Raw genomic sequence first — 26,959 nt, 5'->3', positions numbered from 1 at the left:
TGTCAATCACTCGTGAACTCCGACCATACGGTCAAACTAGGCAGCATCTTGTAGTGTACTGTTTAGCTGTAAAATTAGAAAGTTTGTGACCCGGCAGTCATGTTGAGATCAGTTGAGGAAATACCAAGCACCGTCCATCAGCCGGGTCACAAACTTTTCTCATTTTACAGCTAAACAGTACACTACAAAATATTTCTGAAAACATTTGAGGAGAGAAATAGGCATTACAGTAACAGAATATTGATTCATATTTGATCAGTGCTGCTTAGTTTGACCGTTTGATCGAAGTTCCCGAGTGATTGACAGCTGCCTCTGTTGAATGAACAGCCAATAGGAACGCTCTCTCTCTGAAATGATCTGCGATTGGCAAAAGTCTCCCGTTCCGGGCTAGTTTTTTTAAAGCCTGAAAACAGAGCCATGAGGAGGTGCAGAAGTGTAGTTTTCTCTCAGAACACTTGAATTACAATATGCTGAAAGGTTATTTTCGGAATTTTTGCTGCCATCACTTGACCACCTTCACAACACTCGCTGTATTAGAAGGGCCAAAAACATCATCAAAGACATCACTCATCCCGTATACAATCTGTTCAAGCTCCCCCCATCAGGCAGGCGCTTCAGATCAATCCACACACGCACAAACAGACGTTAAAAACACTTTTTCCCAACTGCCATAAACATCCTGAACTCTGACATCTCCTCTGTCTGAGATGAACACGTGCAACCTGTCGGAATGGGCAATATGAATACTGTTTACGGACATGTGCAATAACATACTGTATGTTGGACACTTTGTGCAATAATCTGTCATCTGGCAAAACTGTCATCTCGCCAATATACATAATGTATTTTTTTATATTGTCCTATATTTTATATATTTTATATTTATATTGTATTATCTCTTTTTATATTGTATTATCTTTTCATTAGCACCTATGGGATTGTCACAATCTAATTTCGTTGTACTACACAATGACAATAAAGGGCTTGAATCTTGAATCTTGAATTTTTGCCCAATGATGCCAAAAACATTCTGCCTACTGAAGCTTTAAGTCGTGCAATATTATAACAAATAACCACAGTGCAATACAGTCATACAAGAATCGTCTGCTTTTATTTTCTAAAGCCTGTCTTCCGGTGTGGTTGATGCTGACTGTGTCTAACTTGTCTCAGTTCACGGACCACAGGCTTGCGCCACTTGATGCCCCCACATTCGCACACACACATACACACGCACACACACATCACACACACACACACACCCCGCACACACATACACACATTCCAGCAGTGAGTCTCTGTTCAGTGGTCGCTTTGCTCTCCAGAAACGGACGTACTCTGCTTTTTGGATTTAGCAGCCGGTGCTCCGTCTCAGCGATGGTGTGAGGAGCTGCTCCGGTATACAGGTGAGCTTTCCGTTATTAACACACCGGCGATTGATTGATTACGGGTCAGGTTGGAGACTTCTCCAGGATTCAACAAGCTTTATCAATAATACGACCTGCTGCCTGTTGACGACATGAGTCACACCGGTGAGGAGGACCACCACCGGTACCGTTATACTGCCGTCAGTAAGCTGCAGTGGAAGCTCCCACAGCCGTGCCATTATTACGCGCGTACTGTGGCAGATTCACGCTTCCAAATTTCAGGCAATTTAATGTGGCCTTTTGCTAAAAACGTAGTGAAAATATGGCGAAACATCTTCGGGTGAGAATTGGTCACAGATGTAGCTAATAAACACCTTCCTCCATCATCATCATCTCAACAAAGTTTGTGGGTTGATTGACGCGCTGGCAGCTGGATGAGCAAACTGAACTGTGTGGTGACGAGAAACATTTAGTACCAAGGTGCAGATGTTGTGGTCGTGCATGGCGACAATAACTAAAAGGGGGGCTTCTTGACGGAGATCTTGAATAATCACCTCAGATCCAGCTGGGTTTTTGCGTCAGTGTAGCGTGAGTGGCCGGAAATGTGATGTGACATTCGCTCCATGTCACACAGAGAGACACCATAACAGCACAACACAACACATGCTGCAATCCATCCCCTCCTTCATCAGGTCAGACCGAGCGTGAACACGCAGACGGTGCACAGCTGGATGATGGAGGGTTGCTATGGAGGATACGGTTGCTATACCGCCACATAATTCGCCTATAACAGGGATAACATGTAAGAAGAAGAAGGCTCGTGTGATGATGATATGCTGCAGTGCTATTCAGTGGTGATGATGATGATGATGGTGATGTGCTCTCTGGATCTTCCGCCTCACTGAGAAGAAGTTGTGAGCTCAGAGGAGAGCAGCGTCAGCTTGTCGCCTGTGGCTGAGGAGGACAAGAGGACAAGCAGATCCCAGCATGTTTTCTAATTCAAGAAGACCAACTGGTAATGATCATAACTGTGTGGGCAGTGTGTCAGCTCGGAAAGGATTCATTTTGTATTATTATATTCCCATTCAACATGGATAAACAGTGCATCACCTTCATTTAGTTTTTCTAACAGGACAGACTTAGAGCTTCCCATATAATGTCCATTAAGAGACCCACATAGACCCGTTTTTGTCTCCTTAAGGGGGAGATAGCAGATCAGCAGTAGATGTCACATAGAAGTGATGTACATCATCTGAAAGCTGGGAAGCTGGAGATTAATTGATGAGATGCAGTTCAGCACTGTGTGTCAAGTTGTTCTACTCATTAATCAGAAATAAACATGAATTAATTAATTAGATTAGCAGTGCTGTGGTTAGCACTGTCGCCTCACAGCAAGAGGTTCGCAGGTTCAAAACCCAGCTTGGGGTCCTTCTGTGAGGAGTTTGCATGTTCTCCCCGTGTTAGCGTGGGTTTTCTCCGGGTTCTCCGGTTTCCTCCCACAGTCCAAAGACGTGCAGATTAGGTTCATTGTTGTTCTCTAAATTGCCTTATTTAGATGCTATTTGATTTGACTTAGATTTCTGCAACTGATGGTGATGAATTCATCAGCTATGGTGCTCCACAGCTGAGTGTCGGTAGACTGGCCCCTCTCTTCTTTGCTCCAGGATGGAGGGAATGTGATGGTGAGACAGCGCTGATTAAATATTGAGCAGCATTTGATTTAAGATTTGAGTTGGCTTACGTCTTTTACAATTGAAAGGTGCTTATATACGTATATATTTCCTCTCACATTTACTTTCTACAATCTGGCTTCAATTCACCACCTCACCATCTACGTCACCAGTTTCCCGCCTCCATAATGTGCGTACGGATGGGTCAGAGTTTCCCTAAATGTGCACACATTCTCCCGCCAAGTATGTTTTTATAGATCACAACTTTTGCGCGGGAAGTGGCAGTACGCACACTTCAGGCCCCGTTTTGTGCTTTTAAGCAACGGTTATAAATGAGACTCCTGATCTGTGAATTTTAAGACACCAAATCACTGCACCGGGGTTTGTCACACAACTCTGGAAAGTTGTAGTACCAGCTGAGGCAACTATTTTGGCGTTCATTGCAACGATCCCGATGTAAACGGTAGAAAACGACATTCATGTTACGAAGTAACCCACCAGGAATGTGCTCTTGTATTTGATTGATTACCGCAGTATTCTGCTGGGTGAAGTTGCGCTGTGTTGCACCAAAAGTTGAGCCAAATTAAACTTTTTGCTTTGATGAAACGTTATTTCAACCTTATTTCACAATTATAGGACTTCATTTTTTTTTTAACTCAAAATAGATAATTTCAAATGCCACCAAACGTTTGCTTTTGTTTCACAATGGCTTTTTTCCCCAATAACACTTGTATTTCAGGCCATTTTGATTAGGGATGTCACAAGAACCGATACGTTGGTACCAAGTTGATGCTAATACTCTAAAAATGTGACGGTACCTACATCAGGGCTCAAGACTAATGTCGTCGAGTCGTCCTGGGGATGATAGAAAATGTGTTAGGGATACGGTAAAGTCACTATCGACGTGTCCTTATTTTTTCCCAGATAATGCTACATGGCGAACAACAAATCTGTGTTGAAATCGGCAGGATGGGAGTTAGTTAATGATAGCTGTTAGCTGTGCAGAACTGTGCTGTACCAGCTGCAGGCAGCTAACGTTAACTAGCTCTCGTACTGCAGATTTCAACACGGGAGGTGCCATTGATTTACATTATGATATGTTCAGGCTCTATTCAGTAAAAATTATATTGGGTGAAGGTAAATTCTAACGTTATCATGATGTGTTCAAATGTAATCTTGTAAAATGTAGTTTCAGGCGAGAAACTTCAATAAATCCAGTTGTTGTTGTTTGAAGGAGATGTTTTCACAGCAATATAAATTAGATAATAGAGAGGGAATTATGACCTGTTTAACTTCCAAACATAAACCAGCATGTAAACGGTAATAAATGTGTGAATGTTAAGGTACATGGGATTTACTGTTTTACTTTTCTTTTACCATGGTATCGAGAATTGTGGCATTTCACTGACATTAGTTTCAACTACTAAATTTCTGGTATTGTAACAGCCCTACTTTTGATTTCATGATGCCACTTTTTATCTTATAATGTCACTTTTCATGACGTGTTATGTTTCTTACATGTTACCTGCATAACTCAGAAGAAGAAGATTTATCAGCTAGGGAGACATCCTACTGCATTCATTCTGTGCTTTTTAAGACAATTGCATGAATGAGAAAGCTCAGAAGAAACAGCTGGGCTCATTAATCTGCTTTCTGATCTGTTTGAGCTCCATGGTTGCTTTTTGCTGCATTTTTTCGAGTGCAGTTTGCAGGAACAGTTTGTCTCTGACCTTCAAACTATTTCAGTACATTAGCTAGTTGATGAGACACTCATGGTGTCTGAGTGAGTTCCTGTTGGTACTTTCACAGCTCTTGGTTTTGATGTGCTGCCTAAACAACACATCTCGTGTGAACACAATGAGTAGCTTGACACTTAAAATATGACGTTACACGTTCTGTCTGAGCGGCCTGTTACTCCCCCACTCTTAGTTCCACTCCAAGTGTGATGTTCACTCATGGAATCATTTTCTGATGGAGTTTTTTGTTTCACGATTGCAGTTTCCTTCAGCCCGTCTCATTTTGGCTTTTTTCAATTATTAAACTTCCCAGAAAGCCTTTTCACAACACCCATACATCTCCTTCAGACAGCTGGGAATGGATGTACATATAACTAATGGACAATACCTTGTGCACCCGATTTGATTATCAAGCCATTAAATAGGCATTACCAGTCACTATAAACACCATAGATATGGGTCATTAGGGGCCAACTACACCTACTGTGTTGTAAAAATGAAAGCAAAACTTGAAAGCAACACGTTCTAACATGTTGTGAAACTAAACGAAATGTTACATTTTCAACACAAACAAAAAGGTTTCTTTAGGTTTAGGCAACAAAACTACAACTTGTTTAAGTTTAGGCAACAAAACTACAACTTGTTTAGGTTTAGGCAACACAACTACAACTTGTTTAGGTTTAGACAACAAAACTACAACTTCTTTAGGTTTAGGCAATAAAACTACAACTTGTTTAGGTTCAGGCAACAAAACTACTACTTATTTTGGTTTAGGCAACAAAACTACTACTTCTTCAGGTTTAGGCAACAAAACTACAACTTGTTTAGGTTTAAGCAAAAAAAAAAAAAAACTTCTTTAGGTTTAGGCAACAAACCCACTTAGATGACTTTAGGGAAACACATGTTTTTTTGGCTTAAAATAACTATCTTTCAAAAGTGAAAATGAAACTTAACTCTTGTGAACACAAAGACACATGAGAAAGCACAGCAAAGTGTCACACTGACTATACTACAGCACCTGACTTCCACTTCTGCACCTGTCATAATTACTACGGTCGCTAGAGGTCACTGTCGTATTCTTTCATACCTTTTTTCGGTGCATCTACCACATGAGTAGATCATAAAACCTAATATTGGGTGTAGTAGGCCCCTACTGACCCACATCTATGGAGCTTATAGAGACTGATAACGCCTATTTAATAGCCTGACAACAGTCTAATTGACTTCCTTATGCAGGCTTGCCATGCATTATGGAAAATTGTGGATGTTTTTTTTTCCCCCCAGTACCAGTACTGAGAACAGCTGTAAAATAAGCGATAAAGAGAAAAGTTAGATGTCTGGAAAATTTACTATAAAATGTATTAAATTTATGTATGAAATGTATTCATACATTTCCTTTCTGAGAATGAACAGTCAAATTGAAAGGGCTGTGTTCAGCACAAGGTGAGGGTCAAATGGTGGTTACTGAGTCAGACGGTTTGGAATAGGCAGCATTTAGATATGTTCTGAATGGAGCACAGTGTTGTGATTTACATGGGGGCGTCCCAGGTCTCAGGTGCCTGCACTGTGTTAGATACTGAAGCTTGCTCATCGAGCAGAGCAGGACACAGTTGAAACACTGGATGACAGGTTTAACTGAAAGATAACGAGAACACCATGAGGAGTCAATTAGATAATTCATGTTTCAAACGTTTGTCACTGTTGGTGGTAGTGTTAATTGATGAGGTTGCGCACATCAGGTAGGACAACGTTTAGTCCATTTATTTATTTGTTATCTGCCATACCTAGTTATATTATCCTCTCTTGGGGACTTTTAAAAAGCCCATGTGTTGGATTTTAATATATCTGTCTGTCTCCTAGTGGTAGTATCAAAAATACACTGCTATACAGCAATGACCTCCTCTTCACCCTTCACTCTTAAACCCACAGTGCAGCGGTTCCCAAACTGCAGGGTGGGCCCCCTTGGGGTGTGTGCAGAGCTGTTGCATGGGGGGTGCACGAGACTAAATTGAAGATGAATACACTTTTTTTACAGCAGACATTTTGACTTGTCAAGTGTTATCAGCTGCCTGCATTGCAATAATTGATGGAATGGAGCCAATATTACTGTTAGTTCTACATGTGCGTTACCTGAGATGACGATTCAAAACGTCCACTATGTCAAAGGTTCCTTTGGGAACGATTAAGAAAAGAGTACTCTGATGCTGCAAGGTTTTCACAATCTAGAATATTGCCAAACAGGTGCTTTTGCTTTTTGCTTTGACACCAAATCCTCCGCCATCGTCTTCTCTGTCAACTCTCTCTCTCGTCCCGTGTGTGAAGTCTGACTCTTGCTACTCTGAGCTGACACTTTCACTTTCAGTTTGTATCGTCCATCGTCCGACTATGTATCGATAACATGGCGCTGATACGTGAAAATGAACTAAATGGGTTTTATTTCTATAAAAAAGAAAAATGACAGATGGGGCGGTGGGCAAGTAATGTAATTAGTGTGTGCTCGAACACAGACTACTGCGGCAAGCTCACTCGGCCAGTTGTCTTTTTTTGGGGGTGATGTTTGCCATTTTATTTTGCTAATTTAAAGTGGAAATGAAACGTTCAACCAAGTTCAGCTGGTTTACTAAATTAATTTCCACTCTAATGAACTATTTTAAAACAAACATGACAAATGTCAGCATTTAAAAGAAAAAAGAAGATCTGCTTGATCTTTCCTGCAGCATTCGTGACAAGAGCGCTGGTATTGAAGTTCATTCAAACATACAGTGAACTCAGCTGTAGCCTATTTCTTCTATAGTTGAGCTGAAGAAACTCCCTGGCTGCTTGCCTCTCTGTTCCTCTAGCCACCTCCCTCACCTCCCCTGTGCATCCATGTCTTAGCTTAAGTGGGAGTATTTTGGTGTACTGTTATAAATTATGCATGACCTCTAGCTGTTTGGTCCAGCAGAAGAATTCTCTCATTTTATATTCCTGCCAGGCTTCACACATACAATTCACATCATATTCATGATGTTGGGAGTCACACCCTTATATCTTTTTCAATATAGCTGATAGACAAATGCTGTCATTTTAACAATAAATAATAAGCTGTCAAGCACCAGATAGATACAGCGTCGATAGGGCACCGTCACACATGGCGCTGCATTAGGGCTGGACGATATGGCCAAAAATGTTATGACAATACGTTTTTCTAGGGATGTCAAAGGTAATGCGATAATAACACGTTAATGCAGATTTGTTTTCACGCCACTAATTTCTTTAACGTATTAACGCAACTTGCGATCAAAGGGGTCCCTTGACCTCTGACCTCCAGATATGTGAATGTAAATGGGTTCTATGGGTACCCACGAGTCTCCCCTTTACAGACATGCCCACTTTATGATAATCACATACAGTTTGGGGCAAGTCATAGTCAAGTCAGCACACTGACACACTGACAGCTGTTGTTGCCTGTTGGGCTGCAGTTTGACATGTTATGATTTGAGCATATTTTTTATGCTAAATGCAGTACCTGTGAGGGTTTCTGGACCAATATCTGTCATTGTTTTGTGTTGTTAATTGATTTCCAGTAATAAATATTTACATACATTTGCATAAAGCAGCATATTTTCCCACTCCCATGTTGATAAGAGTATTAAATAATTGACAAATCTCCCTTTAAGGTCCATTTTGAACAGATAAAAAAATGTGTGATTAATTTGTGATTAATTGCGATTAACAATGGACAATCATGTAATTAATCATGATCCAATATTTTAATCGATTTACAGCCCTAGGTTTTTGTATTGATCGATATTGATAATTGACACAATATATATTTATTAGTAATAATAATAATAATAATAATAATGCTCAATTTACAGTTTTTTGTGACCAAATTTTGATTGGTTTAGGGGGCTTTTTTCCCCCCCTTTTGCATTCATTATGGAGGAGACATTATACATGAAAATCAAGTAACTGAAATGTTGTGTTGACATTGCATAACACATCTACACCTATTCACTAAGGTAATCACATATGCATTATAAATGTACATTTATAACCGATTAAAAAACGGATAAAATTCTTATCGTCGGTTAACGGTTAAACGTTATTAATTATTAATATCCCTAATGGAAGTTAATTGTAACATTTTGAAAATGTCTCATTTAACATTTGGTTGTACTTAGCTCCACCCTCTCGTGTCACTTCTGGTTGCACAAAACCAAGATGGCGACAACCAAAATGCCGAACTCAAGACTTCAAAACGTCAGTCCACAAACCAACGGGTGACGTCACGCTGACTACGTCCATTTCTAATATAGGCCTACAGTCAATGGTAAAAATGGTCAGGAATGTTCATTTACGCACAATTTGGCTATTTGCAGGATTCACACATAAGCCCGATTTTGAATTGGGTTGCAATGGTTTGTCATTTTTAGAAAGTAAAGAAAAAAAGTTTGGGAAACACTGAGACACCTGGATGACTGTATTTTCTAAATTAGGCTATCTAATGCATTTTCTCAAATGCTTTGGTGTGTGTGTGTGTGTGTGTGTGTGTGTGTAGTGCAGGTTAACAGTGAGCTAATCCTGCTTTGAACTGTGTCATTGGAAGATTGCCTACTATAGAAAGTGGGGCAGAGTGAATCTTGGGGATAGCCCAGCCAGATGGAATCACATTGATGGATGATAGTGCATTGTGTGTGTGTGTGTGTGTGTATGTGTGTGAGAGAGAGAGGAGATTCCCCTATTTGTCAGCTGGTGCTTGTGTAGCCCACTGACCTTGGGGAAAAGAGGAGTATCCCATCTGAAGAGCAGCCTGTCACAGTGACTAACAGTACCCATGCACCAACACAAACATGTAAAGACATCCTCTAATACAATAAGCTCGGAGCATATTTACAACCATACTGAAATAAACCAAGTCAACAGGAAACGAGTTGTAGTGTTTCTGTATTCATATCTGCATTGGATGAGATGAGGAGGATATTTTTAAAGTGAGTGGTGCTGCTGATGTTTCATGCTGTTTGTGTTTAAATGAGCTCCACTGCAGTGGCGTGAAGAGACCGATAGACTGTTCAACAGGGACGACTGAGCCAGCAGCAGACAGGAGATGCAGGAAGTTTATCCTCTGGGATACTGTCTGTGTATGTGTGTGTGTGCGTGCGTGCGTGCGTGCGTGCAAGCAGCATTCAGTTAAAGCAGACAGTCAAAGGAATTAATGCACATATTGAAGAAGAAGCTCGTAGACCAGATTTATTTTAATCAAAGCAAATATTTAAATAAAAATACAATCATTTATTTCCTAATTATTTGAATTGTGTGTTCTTATGCAAATAACCGCTATAGATGACAATAGCAAAAAGGAAAAGGAAAACATTTAGAATTTTTTAACGGTTAGAATGTAACTCAACCTGTAAGTGAAAGCAACGCTCGGTTTATTTAAATGTGAAATTGTAATCAAAATATTTGTCCCTAAAATCTATGAATAATTGTGATCAATAATCGTGATCTCAAAATTGATCAAAATAATCGTGATTATCATTTAATTATATATTTAATTATTATTTAATTATATATTTAATTATGTATTTAATTATATATTTAATTATGTATTTAATTATATATTTAATATCATTTTATTTATAACCGTGCAGCCCTATTTCAGAGTGCACCAGATTGATGCATTTAACTTTAATATGTAGGCCTACTTTTCTTCCGGGGGAGCACGCCCGTGCATCCCCCTAGAGGGTGGAAATTCCTGTATTTTTTCACATCGCCATATATATCGCAGAAAAAACAGATATTGCAATGCCAGTATTTTCCTATATCATGCAGCCCTAATTGCTTCCACTTTGATCGCTGAAAGTTACTTTGGCTGGCAACATATAAAAGCCGAGTAAGCAGGACAAGTGTGAGTGTGAGGCTGTGGCTTTTTACTGGAGCAAATCTGGTTCATACATAACTCACATAAGTATCAGGGGAAAAGATTTGTTTGTTAATTTTTTTGCCAGCACTACTTGCAACACATTCGTCTACAAAAGAAACAAAATCATGTTTGAAACAAAAGCAGCTTTAATCTTTTTCTCTGCTTTCATTTTCCTCCTGTACCACCTGATGTTCTACCATCAAAAAATCAACCCAAGAGCACATGCAGAAAAGCAGGCGATTAAGTGTTATTAAGAATGTATTGGCGTGAAGGGAAAACGAGAAATTGGTCCCATAAGAACAGAGCGTCTGTGCATGTCGAGGTTGCTGGTCGAGCAGTCTGTGACAGTCAGTGTAACAGGACACAGATAAAATGTTAATCTCCTCTGGAGCAGTCAGGGAGCTGACAGAGTTGAACCATTCTGCCTTCTCAGCACACAGCATGTAACACTTCCCAGAGGACATGTTGGATTGGCAGTATAAGCTCTCCGTATGAATACAGGAACATTCAGAAACAAATCAGAACATCACAGTTTCTCACATTAAATAACATTATAAAACTAGGCCTATACACAAACGGTGTCTTTTAGCATCTGTTAGTGAAGGGAAATGAAGAAGTTTGCTTATTTGTCAGGAGGCAGAATGCAGCTTTTCCATTGTAAGCAGCTGTAGAAGTCCTGCTGGCCTAAAGTGTTAACACATCAGTGTTCTGAATCGGCGGCAGCATAGCGTAGCACCCCCCCGCCTCCGATCCTATACCATACTGCACAACACAGGCTGCTGCTATCACCTTATCCTTAATTGTATCGCCGCCTGTTTAGACCGGATAATCAGACTTGCTGGTGAAGAGGTGTATCATTCTCAGAACTCAGAGTAAAATCAGCTCTATTGTTTCCCTCATTATAGTTTATGTGGTTGCCGTGGTCACACGGTGAGCCGCGGCGGAGTTGAAATTTTCTGAGGGCAGCGGGTCAGACAGACAGTGTAAAATATTTGACTGTATTTGTACAGTAAATTACTGGCTACTAGTTGCAATACTTTCACACCCAGTAAGTTCAGTGCTTTGATGTTTGTGGTGTTATGCAACCCATCCATCCATCCTTCCATCCATCCATCCATCCATCTATCCATCCATCCAGTGTTGTCACGATACCAAAATCGTGACTTGGATACGATACGCTGTCTAAATATCTTGATGCCGATACTGAAACGATACCACGGCAAAAATCTAAAGCATCAGGAAAAATAATGGAATAATAGATGACAGAACATGGAACTTAATTTTCTTTTTTTTTATTAATTAAAAATGTTTAAAACGGAAAAATGTATTCATTAAAAAAAAGAAATGGTATGCAGTAATAATGCACCCATATTTACATTTCATTATTTCTAATTTCTATTTGTCTTAAAACTTATTTATGTTCATTTATTTTCATTCTGAAATGGAACAACTGTAATTTCCCCCGGGAATCAATAAAGTGTTTCTGATTCTGATATCAACGTATTAAACAGCGTTTACTAAGGCTTTTCTTTTGTAAAACAGCGCCTCCGCTGGCGCATTAGTATCAATTCAGGCGGAGAGTGGTACTGCAGCACGGTAGACAACGAGAAGCTTCCAAAACAAAAACCCACAAAACGATAATAAATTCAGATGAAGCTCTATGAGAAGTTGATGAGAGAAAAGCTGCTAAAATCAGGAAGACACCACAGTAACTGTAGAAAGAGCTGTGTTGTGTTGAAGTGGTGTGTAGAGAGAGAAGAGTCACTCTCACCGGACTGATTTTCCTCTCTGTACATTTCACGTCACAGATACACACGGTAAAATAACACTTCAACACGTTATAGAGAGACACGGTAAAATGATACTCTAACATGTGCTCTTTGGTGGATTATGTGTTTGCCGAATTACAGGAGATGCTTGGAGAGATTCAGAACAGATGGTGAATTTAATATTATCGGTACATTTGATGGGGAATTAGAGCCGTGCTGTTAATTCCTTGTTTTTTTCAAGGGGGTTCTGCTGATAGACACACCAGCTCAGAGCCGCACTGTGCAGCCACTGAACGGTTCATGACCTGCTTTAATCTTCTTTTCAACTTCACTTGTTGACTTCTGGTTATCACTACAGTTTACTTTTTGACCGCTTGCTCCACCAGCAGTAAAGTTATAACTTCCTGCTCCCGTGGGATCCCAATCCTGATGACGTCCTCTAACGGTACGTATCCACAGGCTGCGTGCTTTCCACGCTCCCCATTCATTGTCTATGCAAGAAGCCGCGCAATGCATTCCGGTAGCGTGGCGTCGCGATTCGAGAGACTAGGCGTGCAGGAAGCCCGCTCCTCATTTGCATGAAGTTGAGGTCCTAGCTACTTTATGCAAATCACGGGCGTCCGACGCGACTCGCCGCCTCTCGAAACTCCCGGTAATCTTTTAAACTAAACGTTGTCGAGCCAAAATAAAGACAGATTCGGCAACTGCATGGGTTATTTCTCGCCTCAAATGTTTTCAGAAACACATTTCAGTGAACTATTTACGTGAAATAAGAGAAGAAAGTTTCCAAACGAGCCTCCATACTGGTTCCGGTTTGAGAGCAGCAGCCAACGGCGGGAAAGCGTTCGTCCAATCAGGAGCCGAGTGCCTTGTTTCTAGGGCAGCCCACCAAGCGTCCAATGTTGGGAAGCGTCGCGTCCCCTCGCGATAAAAAACGCCCCTGTGGACACGTACCATAAAGCAAAGCGCTGCACACACACAGACACACTGCCCCGCTGTCGCACATCGACGCAACTCACAGCTCGTATTTAAACACTGTCATTCTTAAAGTATCGGCACTAATAAAAGGGCATCGTACCGTTTTTAACGGCCGGGTAACGCGATATCTTTCTAGTATCGGTATACCGTACAACACAAGTGGCAGCAGGCTATGCAGTCCCAATGACTCTATTTCTTCTCTTGTGCTTTGACTATCACATCTCCTGTATTGTCTTTGGGGAAATCTATTGTCTGCAAACATCTGAGGTACACTCTTTAATGAAGTGGACATTCCTCTGCTGTTGTTGTGCAGTATGAAACATTGCTGAGCTGTTTTTTGGTTTCGGCTGAATTCACCAAACAACCTCGGTAGCTACGCTTCAGTGAGGTTCTTTCAAGTTAGTATTACGTGAATCAGATAGTGTCGGTAACGGTGTTAATCTGGGCCGTCTCCGTCACAATGTCTTCAGTCATTTCCTCCATCTCAGGCCCCTTCAGCGTTATACTTTACCTGTCCACCAGATGACCTCACACTTCTCCTTTCATTCCACATCCTTCCACCTCAATCCCTCATCAGCCAGTCCCCATACAGGGCTCCAGAATAGGGATGTGACGGTGAGGACATTTTCCTGCACCGGTTAATAAACTTGTGACAACACCGGTGTTACCGATTACACCGGACATTTTACAAGAAAAGATGACACTCAATATGTGTAGCACGCTTACTTTGAACTTTACCGTCGGGTGGCGGTGTGTCTGGCCTCTCCAGTCCAGCTTTTGCTGCGGTGCCTCAGGGATCTAACGCCGTGCATCCCAGCTGTGACCGCTCCATCCTCCGCACGGCGATTGCCTCATTAACGTTACAGTTCCCTCATAGCATTGGGTTTAAATCTGAAATATTGCCAAAAAGGCGCGTTTGCTTTTTTTTCGCTTTGACACCAAATCCTTCGCCATCTTTCGGTCTGTCAACTCTCTCTCATCCCTTGTGTGCGAAATATGACACCTGCTGCATTCACTGTCAGCTTATAGCGTTCGTCGTCCGTTTTATTTCTGTAAAAAAAAGCAAAACGACGGTGGGGGTGGTGGGCACGTAATGTAATCGGTGTGTGCCCGACCACCCTGTAACAGCGGTAACACCGACTACCGCCTACTCCACACTAACCCCTGCACCAGCACACAATTTAGGTGCACCCTGCCGAAGATGTTGGGTCAGGATTAAATGATGCCGGGTGTGGGCTGCACCTTTTAGGACTGGTAACGGGTGTACTGGGCACCGCAGCATTTTTCTTGACAAAAAAAATCAATAGTTCTCTTCTTTTTTAATTACCGGTATGTTTTAAGGTTGTGATGTTGCTCGAGGAGGAGTTCACACATGCCTCATTTTTTCCCCTCCCACAATCGGTGAAGAAGAATATCAGGGTCAGAGCCAATCAGAGTTTTAGATGAAAAAAATAACACTATGCACATACACCCACAGACAGACCTGCTAAATGGCAGGTGCATTGGTGCATCCTATGAAAACGTTTAGTCGCACTTGACAGATTTTTGGTCACACCTGGAGCCATGCATATACATGCCCGGATCCACTGCTCCTCTGCAGACCATCTATTGCTTTCCAGCTTTCTGCTTGACCTCTGGGTTGTGGATTCCCTTGCCTGCTCCTTGTTGGATTCGTTTGCTTGTTTTGGACTGCCTCCGTGGTTTTGGCCCTTGCCTGCCTCACGGTCCTATCAGCCTTTGCACCTTATTATTTTTTGCTAATACATCTTTGAATCGCATTAACTCTGGCTCCCTCATGTGCGTTTAGGGTCCTTTTCCAGTTCCCATGCTCATACCAGCCGTGACGGTCTCACATGTGCTGTGTCACTCCATCTTCTTAATTTCTTATCATATGGAGCAGCTGAGTCTGCGATGCATTTGGCACGAACATGTGTTGTTGTACCACTTGATGTGCTGTGCCTCTTTATAACTAGCATAATGCTGCTTTGCATATTTCATTTGGTGATTTGTATTTCTACCACCTGGGAGGACTGTCCTCCCAAGGGCATATACCATGTTTCATTTCAACATTGGTACACTTGGTTCACATATTAAGCGAGAGGTCATGGGGTCTTTTTTTGAGTGTCAAACACTTCATTTCCTGCATTCTGGTGACTTTTTCTGCACCAATTTAGGGTAGAAATGTCTTTAAATTAAAAACACTTAATTCAGACAGCAGGTGATTCAAAACTCGCAATCATTCTGTATTACTTTCAAATATTTATTCTCCTGTAAATCAGCTTTTCTCATTTCATGCTATCTCTGCTGAGTCAGCACACACATAGGCAGGATTCACTCTTCACTCTTCTATTGTGTCTTTTGTTTGGGGTAAAGTAATCTCTTTAAATATGCACCTCAATGATGATACACTAATTTATTTTAATTCATTTATAAACCTCTGGACTTTAATAGCTCAAATTTTCTGTTCATTCAAAACATTTCCCACATATCTGTGTTCTGATCTCTGAGATTTCAAATCATAAATGTACTGTACCTGCCCTGTATTCTGCTATGCATTATATTATTGCTCTGCTGATATGGTAGTATTCCCTTCAGACTGTCTGACAGACACAGTTTGGGACTCTGGTCTCTCTGGATGAGAGAAAGTTTAGAGAAGTGACGTACGGAAACCAAATCTAACTGAAAACACATCTGATCATGCATAAATCTCACCACCATGTGGTTTATTGTTCACAAAAATGTTAACTTCACCACCTCCGATAAAGTGCAGCTCACAGCTGCTTCTCTCAGCTTTTCAATGGAAGCATCCTGGAGTCTGGACACAAACAGAGCAAAGGAGTTTATAATTCAAATTCAAAATAAGTGAAGGCAACAGTAGCCTATATGGACTGTCAGGAGATGCTAAAACATGCATATATGACATGAAGAACTTATTCTATTGTGGCATTATTTTTGAAACATCACAGCTTAAAAATAAATATGCATCAAAATCAATGTTGTTGTTAATCATTGACATATTCCAGACGGTGGAAAAATAAAAATCCCTCCTAGCATTTAGTATACAGAATATAATTCAGTTTTTTTAAAAATAAAAATAAGAGTTGCCTTTTGTCAACAAATGTTGCATTTAATTACAATTCTGAAAATCAATGAATATTTTGTAGTTATGATCAGGACTGATGTTGGTTAAAAGATTTAATTCAGTGAAAGTGGATAATAATATTAATGTATAATATAGCAATTTAGGAAAGTCATCTAAGACAACAATTTTTTTTTAATCTGTCACAGCACAAAAAATAAATAATAAAAGTGAATCAAAATCAATGTTGTTGCTAATCATCGACCTATCCCAGACTAGCATTTAGCAGTATACAGAAAATAAATACATAAATCAATTAATTAATTAATTAATTATTTAATTAATTAATAAATAGATTTTTATATATATATATACATACATACATACATACATACATACATACATACATACATATGAATATTTGGTAGTTATGATCAGGACTGATGTTGGTGAAAAAATTTAACTCTGTAACTCATATAGTATTTTATGGCAGTTTTTTGTTGCAGACATCAGAGCAACGTTTTTTTAAAGTGAGGCGCAAGGGTTATTTTTATTTATTTATTTATTTTTGTGATATAGGCTGAAACATTGTTGTATTTATCTCTGTCTCATCTGACTTTTTGGGGTTGAAAATGTCCATGCCAGGTTGGAGCGTTATTTCCTTTGCGACAAGCTAGTATGACAAGTATGATGAGCTTTAAAACTGAGCCGCTACAACCTAAAAATCCTAAGTTGCGTTAATGCGTTAAAAAAATTAGTGGCGTTAAAACTAAGTTGCGTTAATGGGTTATTATTGCGTTTACTTTGAAAATGATAGGAACCTGTGTAGAATACATAGAAACGTAGAAAAGTGTCTACTGTTGTACTCGTATGTACTGTGATACCACCCCACTCCTTCATCTACATACCATGTTCCCCATGAATCACTCTGACAGCTGAAACAAAACAAATGCAAATGTGGAGAAAGCCACTAAATATCTACAGTAGGTAACTGAGAGGAGCCCTCTCAATACAAGGTGTCAAATCCACTCAGACTACAGACTCTCAGTTTGGTAGACTTTGTTTTTCTGTGGCAAAAAAATAGGATAAAAACGGATAGTAAACATGCTGTGTGCAGCACACTGTCATCTCCTGACAGGGTTTCTGGGTATTGAAGTTCTCATTTCCTGCACACATCAGTGGTTGATGTCTGCGCTGGGATCAGAACTGTTTTTTGGCAGCTTGATATGTAATGTATTTGAAGATCAGTGAAGTGGAAAGAAGGTGATCTTGATTAGGTCAGCACTGGTACTGGAGTTTTTTTTTATCTCCATATGAAGAGCTGTGAAATCTCCCTGGAAACAGACCTATATGTATCGCAGCAGGTCACAAGAACAAATCAATGTTTCCTTGGAAGGAACATTTCTCTGCATCCCATCATACGTGGCTTCAGATGTGATACTATATTAGTTCACTTTTCATCAGACGATATTCTTTGATGGAGTTTATTTAAACATCTGTTTTCCTCTCTTTTGTCTTCACCTGTTTTCACGTGTCTGTTATTTAATTGTAAATCAGTTCGAGCCGCGTCCTCTTTAAAAGGGGCTATAGCGTATAATTAGGAGCTTGCTTGACTGATTAGTCTTATGATGATGAAGAGATTTGAGTGTGTGTGCCCTAACGAAAGATACATAGCTTTGAACCCTGCGAGATCCCCTCTAGTGTCGACTTGTAATGAATTTCAAACACAATACGACCTTTACTTTCCAGGATAAAGGTCACTATCTGTCTCTCTTTCTGGGGCGGCTTTGGCTCAGGAGGTAGAGCGGAGGTCGTCCACTAATCACAGGGTTGGCGGCTCGGTCCCTGGCTCCTTGCATGGGAGCTCCGTTGCAATCGGTATGTGTGTGTGTGTGTGTGTTAATGGGTGAATGAGAAAATCAACTGTAAAGCTTTTTGTCTGTTAAGGGAGAAGAGCGCTATAATAAGTGCAGTTTTAGGTGCATGTTAAACTACAATGTGTTTTACAAGTAGCAAACTCCTTTAAGGAATAACTCCTTAAGAGAGAGTGTGTGTGTGACAGCGGTGGAGTATGAGGTTATCCGTAATGTTATAGCTGAACGTAGCAGTGCAGTGTGTGTACAGTTTAGACTGCCAGTGAATAAATGCTACAACTCCTCAAGACCCAAGCCAAGTCCTTGCTTGCCACCTGCTGATTAAAGTGAAGGGCGTTAGTCACGAAGTGAGCCACAACTTCACAACCCGGGCTCACTTAAAAGGTGGGCTGACCTTTAAGGTGGACCAGCTATTCTCATTTTAGTGAATTACTGACTGGAGGTATTTAAATATGTCAGACTTCCACACATTTTCACAGTAAAAAATACGTTACATTCCGGATAACGAAAACCTGATTTAGGCAGCTTGTTAAAAAATCAGCTGGTTCCGTTCAGCTTTTCTGATTCCACACATTTCCTCTAATGTGAGTTATACAAAACTCTGATAACTGATGTGATGTAGGCATGTTTGGGTTGGGTGATATGACAAAACATACTGTGAGACAGTATGAATTTGTCTGCCATTAAAAGACTTCGCCATACTGCTGTAGAATGGTAACTATCTGAATTTGTGCGTAAATGAACGTTCCTGACCATTTTTACTGCCATTTCCACCACAGACTGTATATGAGAAGTGTACGTAGTCACTGTGATGTCACCCATTGTTTTGTAGACTGCCGTTTTGAAGCCTTGAGTTTGGCATTATGGACGTCGCCTTCTTGTTTTTTTTGCAACCAGAAGTGACACGAGAGGGTGGAGCTAAGTACAACCAAACGCGGAATAAGACGTTTTTAGACGACCAAAATGTTTAACAATTAACTTCCATGAAATGAAAAGACACTGCGAAGGAGTTAAGGTTCTTCACCGTGGTAGCAACCCGTCAATCTGATATTTTATAGACTATAAATTAATCTGCAGATTAATCTGCAGCCCTAACAATTACTACTGCAATGGAGGATTTACTATGTACATACGTAGTGTAAATCCTCGGTTTTGACGTGTGTGTGTGTGTGTGTGTGTGTGTGTGTGTGTGTGTGTGTGTGTGTGTGTGTCTGCTGGTTTGTGATAGAAATGTCCCATTGAACTTCGGAGGGTTGCTTTCTGTGCGTGTATATGTGACCTTGTGAGATAGAAGCAATGGAAGCACAGCAATGAGTAGAAGCAAAATGTAGGCCTATTAAAAATAATAGATAAAATCAAGAAGAATTTGGACAATTATTTCAATTTATTAATGTTCAACACATACCATTAATATGCTCTCCTCAAAGCCACCAGACTGCATTGACAGAAACAGTAATTTTACCTTGCTGATTGTTGTGAAACACGCTTCATTCAAACTCGACAGAAACAAAATAAAACTCATCAAGACCGTCTTTGTTCGTCTTTCCACTGTTCCAGCAATCACCAGCTCTGGTTGCTTTCTACAGAAGCTTGTTATAAGTAGTTATAGTAAGGTATTATGAGCTGCCTATAGCTAACATTAGTGTTAGGAAGTTAAACAGGTTGTAAGGTTGGCCGAGTGGCTAAGGCGTAAAAACTGAGAAAAATTCCAGGTAAGCAGTCCAGGTGTATTTATTAACAATAGTGGAAACCAACAATCCAGTGCAAAAATATGTACAGTGCAGGCCTGGCATCCAAGAAACAGGTTTTTCAAAAATAATGAAAAATAATAAGCAAAATGACAAATATATATAAAGATACAGCATAGGCTATGCTCCTTTAAATTTTGGGCCCTTGCAGCTCTCCAATCTGGCTTGTCTCTCATCAAAGGTTTGCTCTCCACTGAACCACCTCCAGGTATTCCAGCCTCCTCTTTTATGAAGCTGGATCCTACTAAGTAATATTGATAATAATTAATAATCAATCAAACAACAGCATAATAATATCTAGTCCAAATAATAGGACATAATTCATAGTTAAATTATAAAACATTTAATATAACATTTTGAGGCAAGTAATTATTCAAACTAATTAAAATTGCATTGCCTATTGTCAACCCCCCAAAACACCCTCCAACTCTGCCGTACCTGGTACCTTCTCTGGGAACCCCCCTTACATAATCTATTGGTACGCTCCTGCTCGGTTTCGGCAGTCCAGGTCTAAACCAAGGAGCGCATCTACAGCAGAGAAGAAAGGGTGACAAACAATTTACTGAATATACATTTTACAATAAATGGAAATGTTCAATATCAATACTTATGCCTGTGTGTAATTCATTAATACATTTATGCTTCGTAACACTATGACCCCCATTAAGAACTGTATTACTTTGTCGGCGGGCCTCCCGACATTTGAGAAGTACTGATGCTACGGTAACACTTAACAGCGACACCTCCAAGCCGGCTTGATATACTATATGATGGAGGTGGCGTTACAGTGTGTGTGCGTTGCGTCCTTCTTTATAGGGCACGGGCTAACCCGTGACACAGGTCATAATTCATTTTCTATTATATATTTGGTAACACTTTATAATAACCATCATTTATAAATGGTAAATTGATAGTAAAGTAGACTTAGATTGTTTGTTTGTTTGTTTGTTTGTTTATTTAGATCCCCATTAGCTTTTGCGTAGCAGCAGCTACTTAGTTTATAGTTATTTTTACTGTTAACAAACAATGAAATGGTAATTAATAATTTTCAATAATTATTAGTAATGCCTGGCTACAGAAAATTCTAGCAAACAAAGATTGCTGTCTCTTGTGTGTTTTGGTATAACAGAATGCTGAAGCATCACTTCACTGAACATTGAGGTGTAAGGCCGCTATTATAATCATTCTCATTAATGATTGGCAGGAAATATCCATCACAATTTCCCAAAGCCCATGTCTTGTTTGTAGGGCTGTCAAAGTTAATGTGATAACGCGTTAACGCAAAGTCGTTTTAACGCCACTTGCGATTTTTAGGTTGTAGCGGCTCAGTTTTAAAGCTAGACTAAAGATACGGGTATTATATTAAACTAAAAAAACATGTCATACTAGCTTGTCACGGAGGAGATTAAATAACGCTCCAAAGTTATGCCAAATGTTGGCGAGGAAAAACTGGCATGGCCATTTTCATAGAGGTCCCTTGACCTCTGACCTCCAGATATGTGAATGAAAATGGGTTCTCTGGGTACCCACGAGTCTCTACCTTTACAGACATGTCCACTTTATGATAATCACATGCAGTTTGGGGCAAGTCATAGTCAAGTCAGCACACTGACACACTGACAGCTGTTGTTGCCTGTTGGGCTGCAGTTTACCATGTTATGATTTGAGCATATTTTGTATGCTAAATGCAGTACCTGTGAGGGTTTCTGGACAATATCTGTCATTGTTTTGTGTTGTTAATTGATTTCCATTAATAAATATATACAAACATTTATATAAAGCAGCATATTTGTTCAATACTATTAAATTAAGTATTAAATACGTGACAAATTTCCCTTTAAGGTACATTTTGAACAGATAAAGAAAATGTGTGATTAATTTGCGAGTAATCACGATTCAATATTTTAATTGATTGACAGCCCTAGTTGTTTTGTTGGACCAACAGTCTAAAACCCAAAGTTATTCAGTTTACAATCATATAAAATAGAGCAGTGCATCCTCACATTGTGGAGACTGCAGTTCTGCTTAGCAGAGTTTCTGCTTAATAAATACATGACTAATAATCAATTAAACAGAGTTATCATTTAAGAAAGTTTCTGTGTCAGCAAGACAGAGGTCTAAGACGGTTTTATTTACTTTTTTGTTTGAGGGAAACCAGGACAGGACAATAACTTTTACTTTCAAAAACTTTTTCACACTAGTGCTCATACGATACCTCCTGATAACAAACTTTGATTGATACTTTACTTCTCAATACAACCCTTTTTTCATTGAATAAAATAAGCCAAATTAAAAAAAAATACAGTCTCAAACTAGCAAAAACATCATTTATTTAAGGAGCAATCTTATCAAAGGATAAGTAAAGAAGAGGCATGGATCAGTCCAAGCATTAAATACCAGTTTCAGGACTTGACAGACTACCAACTGAGGTTTAATACCCAGCTATATCTGTGTTGAATGTACAGTAATCACCAATGCATACATCTTATGTAAAAGAGATTACATAAAAGACAGTGGCAAGCCATCATTCCTGCAGGCTGTGGACTATACAGCACAGTGAATGACCACCAGAAACTAGCTGCTGTGCTCAGTAATATCTGGTATGTGTTTGTTCTTCCCTCAGCCAAGATTTCATTCACGCCTCAAATTAGAAGCAAAAGAACAGTGTAGGATCTTGCATAACCTGCAGGATACTGACGTCCTTCTCATGTTGTTTTTGTGCAGCTTTTTTCACGTCTACACAGTGATGACCTCTTTCAAGTTAAAAGTTGACAGTGTTTTGGTTTGTTTTATGTTTCGGGCTGTTGAGCACAATCTTTTTTGTGGCATTTTTTTGTGTGTTGAGATGTTTTGGCTGAGGGCAGGGATTAAAAATGGTTTAATGGATTATCATATTAAACCACTGAGATGATTAGCTCCCTAAAGCGCAGCAGTCCCCTACCTACTCATGACACAACCCCCCCGATTCCTCTGTGCTGCACCATAAACACGCCTCAGACCCAAAACACAAAAACAACTTCAACTGGAGCCACGGTCACTGTCATGCACAATTACACTGAAGAATGGAGCTTCTACGGACAATTGCGTATGCATCATGTGGTCTATATTTAAAAGGGATAGTTTGGGTATTTTGAAGTGGAGTTGTATGAGGTACTTATCCATAGTAGGTGTATTACTTACAGTAGATGACGGTCGGTGTGTCCCCAGCTTGGAGAAACAGACAGGAGTACCGGCACCGGAGCAAAGCAGTACAGTGATGTGGTCGGGTGACAGCAGAAAAACATATGTCTAGGTCTGCTTTTCCTGCAATGTGTGAACCCCAAAGCGTTTCCATACTTTACCGGATGTGTAGTGTTTACCACTTTGGATTTAAAATGTGAGGGTGCAGGTCGTATCCACGCAGACCCTCCGCCGTTTTCTACTTCCTCGTTGCAACCAGCTGCGGTTTGTTTTGGTTGACGGATACGGAACGGATATGACGTCAAGTCACTCAGACTACAACAATAAAATCGGTAACTTCCTTCTACAAAGACTCAAATGAAGCAAATATATTGATTCTGGCATTAAAACATAAATTTCAAAATCATAAAAAAGAACGTGTTACATAAGTGAATCGATGTTTTTTCCCACCCCTAGTAGCAGGCAGACAAAAAATTTGATTTCTAACCCTGTGTAACTCTTTGGGGGTCTCCAGACACACCAGGGACACACATTTATGTTGAAAAGCTATTTCCATAATATATCTCCTTTAAACATACTCAGCTTGCCAAGCTGAAACTCCCTAGAATGCCAGTTTAAACTCAGAACACTTGTATTGAGACAGACCTCATGTTTCAGGTTGTGTTTTATGTTTCATCGTCAGACTGTGGGTAATTTTTATACTGTACATTGCAGTAGATAAAGGCTTAGGGAAAACCACAATGCATTTTAAAATAGCAAAGCGTGGCTTTAATATGTAAATAAGCTGTTTATGGTGGAGCTCGCTTCCAGTCAGCTGTTTGAAGTGCAGCAGCTCTCTGATCCTTTTATCACAAACCCAGATAGGCTAAACACGCGTCTGCCATTCAAACTCTGGGTCTGCAAAAGCTGCACGTTGTTAATGAGCCTGTTTCCAGGCAACAACTTCATCAGGTTTCCACCAGATCGTAATAGGGCCCCCGGGTGTCATTTCCCATCATCAGTCGTGGGACAAATCTGAGACTGTTAACAAATTAATCTGTGAAACACAAGAGCTAGAAATTGCTTATTTGTAGTCAATTAAGCACCTGGGGCCTGTTTGACGAAAGAAGAAAGAATAAATCCAGGATAAGAGAGGAAGCGAGGCTTGACCTGGTCTAGTCAGTTCATCCTGGCTTAATAGGTTTCAGGTAGGCCAGGCTATGCCAGGCCAGGCCAGGCTGAGGAGGGGCGACTAGGTTGAGCCAGGTGTAAGTAATTCTGATAGATGCACGTTCAAGGCTTTCTTCAACAGACCACGAGGTCGATCACAGATTTGCTGATGCTGAAATGGAGTAAACGCGTCCTGCATACTTTAAACCCAGTAAGCAACAGCTACTAATGGAAGATTATGAGGAAGTAAAGCATAAATATGTAAAAAGGAGACACGGCCGTCGGCCGCTGTAATAAAACAGCAACGTGGCAGATAATAGCAGATCAACTGAATGCGTAAGAAGACTGAAAATATACATTTACTAACCACTGCTGTTAACTGAAACCATCATAGATAAGCCATTCTAGGAGTTACTGTTACCTTGCCTTAAAAGTGAGCGGTGGAAGTTAATATGTTATTCAAGAAATTTACCATGAAGATTAATTACAACCACTAATCCACAATGCTAGAATATTACAACCATTATTTACAGTATATACAAAATAACAGTGATTAATACATTTTGTTACAAACATGCTTACGGTGTTTAGTGGAATGAAAACTTTCTTCTCTTTTTAATTTCCTCAATGTCTTTCTTTATATCTCCATATCTAGGTCCAAGTCCTGCAGGGGTGTAAACGTAGACTCTTTTTAAATGAATCAATGCAGAGGTGATAAGTGGGTGATATTTGATTTTCACCTCTGCAAACTCATTTGTCATTGTGCTGTAGTCCTACAAACATCTGACAGTTTGTGAATCCTGTAAAACACATCAACATTTCGTTGCACTAAACCGGACTGTGATCATGTTTCTCTCTCAGCCTGGCCTGAAGTTTATACGTTAACTTTATATCTAGAAGTTTTACCAGATTCAACTGATTGACTGAGTGACTGTGATCAGATCATAACTTACCTCAAAACTTTGTTTTCTCTGTTGTTCAGTCTGCACTTGAGTGATGGGTACCGTGTAATATTATAGACTGTCTTATGGAGTCATCTGTACTACCTGATCCAGGGTGGAAACAGATCTTCTCACCCCTGCTGTCCCTAAGCAGCCCCCCTGGACACTTGACTTTGTAAACAGGTGCAACTTTAACTGCTTTGGATGTGTACAGAACTTTTTTCTGGCTGTGCAATGCCTTCTATGGCTTGCACCCAACTACATTAGGGGCTCAAATGCTCGCCCTATGTGATCTCATCCCTACTCATCGTATTTTGCCGGCTTACGCCGGGGGCTTCTGCCCAAGCGACAACCTTTTGTGTAGTATCTTGATGCAGAAGGATCACGTTTAGAAACTGTCGTGGTTAACGCTGTGCAGGTTAGGTTTAGGCAACAAAACAACTTGGTTAGGATTTGAAATAAACATCATGTTTTGGCTTAAAAGAAGTACACTTGTGACGTAACGTAAGCTACGGATGTAACGTCATGTGTCTCAGGGATGTGATATAACATTGTAACAGTATATTTCACTAGTGGGTGTATTTCTTCCTGTGAACCAGAATGTATTTCACCAGTGTTTCTGAGTAGCCACGACAAGGTGTGTGACACAACTACACTATGTCATGGCAGGTGTATTGTTCAGGACCCAAGGAAGCACAGTGTGGAGTATGAAGTTTGTTGTTTGTATGAGCGGTTCTCCAGAAAGCTGCAAGCGGCAACACCACAGGCCAAGCATTCGGCCCGGTCTGAACAGGCGTGTTTTCAGCGAGCAATCAATCCCATGTACATCATCATCATCATCATCAAACATCAGAAAGATAATCAATTCTTTAGCTTGTAGTGCTCATATACAGTTTAGACAATGCTGTGCGTAGGATCAAATGAAAAGATTATAAACACAGTAACCATCTGCTTTACTCGAAGACATTTTACATGCATGGTTAAGCTCAATAATAAGCCTCTTATATTTCCATATATGAATATGCTGTCTGATCACATGCATCACAGTAAAAATAGCTCACGCACACAAAATCCATGTGTCTCCTGAGATTTCCAGTTGTGTTGCACCCTTCTACTGTGGCTCAACATGTTACACACACTGATGTTGTCTGTGTCAGCAGCGCGGTTGTCAACTGTATTCGTTGACAGCGTTGTAGGAAGCCTCGTAGGCTCGTTGGAGGTTTCGTCGTGCCGTCAACTGATGTCAGAATCCATTACTGGAAATCAAAAGTCAACTAGGCTGAGAGATACAGTAGGCGTTGTACAAATACCAAAAGGCTTATACATGGATATAAGATCGAGAGAAAGGAATTCTGTCGTCACCTTTTAAATGAAGACAGCGCTTGAATGAAAATGTCAGTCACTCTTAATCACTAACCAGCGTTGCTTTAAAGCCCATAATGGGAAATCTACAATCATATTTTCCAAGGTGAAATACACTTTTTTTTCTTGCAGTATTTCATTCCTTACATTTCAAAAAAACTAATGCTGCAATGTCTGTTTACCATATACGTTAGCATGTTATCA

At 40.1% G+C, this 26,959-nt stretch overlaps 1 protein-coding gene across 7 annotated transcripts in view; it reads left to right on the top strand.

Moving 5' to 3' along the window:
- Positions 1-1,159: 1,159 nt before the first annotated feature.
- The window catches only part of LOC141777703 (disks large-associated protein 1-like), a 125,579-nt gene continuing 99,779 nt past the window's right edge, over positions 1,160-26,959 (top strand). For 5 of the 7 annotated variants that reach the window (XM_074652212.1, XM_074652214.1, XM_074652213.1 and 2 more), the window contains exon 1: positions 1,160-1,403. The gene's annotated coding sequence lies outside the window, so the exon portion shown is untranslated. Of the gene's footprint in view, positions 1,404-1,557; positions 2,380-26,959 lie in introns of those variants that run through there. The other 2 variants (XM_074652216.1, XM_074652211.1) reach the window with 2 other exon arrangements.

Source organism: Sebastes fasciatus, chromosome 11 (assembly GCF_043250625.1).
Source record: "Sebastes fasciatus isolate fSebFas1 chromosome 11, fSebFas1.pri, whole genome shotgun sequence".
Lineage (NCBI taxonomy): Eukaryota > Metazoa > Chordata > Actinopteri > Perciformes > Sebastidae > Sebastes > Sebastes fasciatus.
Note: the sequence above shows the minus strand (reverse complement) of the source record. Positions and strands in the feature narration are given on the sequence as shown.